Consider the following 2,181-nt stretch of genomic DNA (forward strand, 5'->3'; position numbering starts at 1 on the left):
CAGAAGGCAGACAGAGAATTTCTCGAAGCAGGGCACTCATCCGCGGATTCCATCAATAAACAGATTCTTCTGGACCCAGTCTGTAACCCCAAAAACCGGAAGCAGCGGGAATGAAACCAAATCAATTCCAACTGCCCCAGGACAGCAGCGCTTCACAACAGACTCTGCAGCCCTGAGGATGGCACCCAGAAATGTGAGGAAAATGCTGCAAACCATCTTCCCAGCTCCGCCAAACATTCCAACACCAATTCCAGGAGGCACACGGACTCCACATCTTTCTGCTCCAAAACACTCCGGTATTCTCCAGCAGAGTATTGTACCCTGAACCCCCAGGACCAAGGTGAGGATACCAACCCGTACACGGCCAGGAACGGCAGTGAGAGTGAGGGTAACAGCTGCCATTGTCGTATGGACAGCCACAAACACTCCCTTTGAAAAGGACTTTGTCCATATGAAAGTCTGTGCAGCAGTATAACCCGGGGCCCAAACAGACTGCGCTGGGGATTCATATTCCAGACAATTTACGGTGGGCACCGTTTTCCCTGAAAGTGAGTGGGGATTGATATTTCATTGATGATGTGAAACCAGATCCTACACTGAATCTGCTCGCCGGTTTGTGTTGCTGTGGTGAAACGGTGGACAATCACGGTGTGAAACGTTGTTATCGCTCTCTGGATTCCTTCATTCCTGTCCTGGTCAGGGAGGCTGGGGATTGGTCCTCTCCATCACATGGAGGGACCAGCGCATTGTTGACCCAATTGAATCAAGAATGGAATTGGTCATCTTCACTTCTCATGGTTCATTGTTGTTCTGTTTTGTTGGATGTTACTTGAGCACTTTCTGGGACTTGACAATGCATTAAAGCTCCAGTCTGTTTGGAAGCACGGTTTGGAATTGTCTCGCTGCCATTTGTGTGAGCAGTACATGACATAGACGACTCGCACTCCCTCAAAGTCAGCATGCCAGTGTGTCTGGCAATGGGGCCGCCTTTTCTGTTTTGCTTCTGTTCCACGCTAAGAGCTGTCAGTTTTTGGATTCGCTGGAGTGCTGACGGGGTAACACAATTTGTGTGGTATTTTTCTTCAGGCCAAACTCCACCCTCCAGGAAAAATAGCCCAACACGCTGAGTAACAAACACCACGCGTTTTTTAGTAAATGGTCAATTCAAGCTGGTGTCAGCTTCTGGAGCGTCTCAGAGTTGCCAAGCACGGAAACAGACCCTGCTATCTAACTTGCCACTGCTAAACAGATAACCGAAATTAATCTAACCAATATTTGCAAAAATTTGTCCCTTATCTCTCCGAACCCTTTCAGCTGCCTTTGAAATGTTGTGAGCGCACCAGTCTCTGACACTAAATATGGCAATTCATTCTGTACACACGGAAATGTCTGTGTTCAAAACAAGTGTCCCTCACATCCCCTTTAAATGTTACTGTTCTCATATTAAACCAATGTAATCTCGCTTTGAACTCATGTGCCTTGTGAAAAATTACTCCCTGACTCTTTTCCCTGTCCGTCTGCCTCATGACTTTAAAATTCTGTAAGGCCATTCCTCAGCCCTGAAGTTCCAGGGAAAACTGTCGAAGACAATTCAGCTTCGTGCTATTGTCCAAACAGTGCAAACCTTGGAAACCCTTTCAAATACTTTCGAAATTGCACCACGTTCGTTACTGAATGCGTGATCTGTTCGTGCCTGAAGTGAATCGACGCTGAAACGCTAGTAATGAGATTTTGGCACACTGCGCCTCTGTGGTAGTGTGGCCGAGTGGTCTAACGCGCTGGATTTAAGCTCCAGTCTCTATCGAGTCGTGGGTTCGAATCCCACCGCTACCAAAATCGCGGTTGTTATGCTACAGGCAGTTGAAGAGAGCCGTAACTCTGCGTCTTCGTTGTTGTGTTTGCCGCTGCTCAGGTCAACTCATTCCGACTGAGTCTGAAAACAGTGTGAGTCCTTGCTGTCGTGCCCTCCTCAACCCCTCTGCTTTCGGATATCTGCATATCTCAAATAGTCAGTGCATTTGGCTGGAAGTTTGGTGGTTCGAGCCCGCCTTTAGCACCGACCCTCAATTATTTCAGTTCAAGCATTGAGACCAACCATGTCCCGACACGAGAACCCACCCGAGCCTGCAGCTGGATGTGGCCCCAATCTCTCCAAGGCCCCGCTGCCAACAGAAAGCGGCG

The 2,181-nt window shown here is 48.5% G+C and overlaps 1 non-coding gene across 1 annotated transcript; it reads left to right on the forward strand.

The window, feature by feature from the left end:
• Positions 1–1,751: 1,751 nt before the first annotated feature.
• On the forward strand, positions 1,752–1,833 carry trnal-uaa (transfer RNA leucine (anticodon UAA)). The gene has a single exon. It is a non-coding gene; the product is annotated as a tRNA-Leu (tRNA).
• The last annotated feature ends 348 nt before the right edge of the window (positions 1,834–2,181 follow it).

Source organism: Chiloscyllium punctatum, chromosome 28 (assembly GCF_047496795.1).
Source record: "Chiloscyllium punctatum isolate Juve2018m chromosome 28, sChiPun1.3, whole genome shotgun sequence".
NCBI classification, from domain to species: domain Eukaryota; kingdom Metazoa; phylum Chordata; class Chondrichthyes; order Orectolobiformes; family Hemiscylliidae; genus Chiloscyllium; species Chiloscyllium punctatum.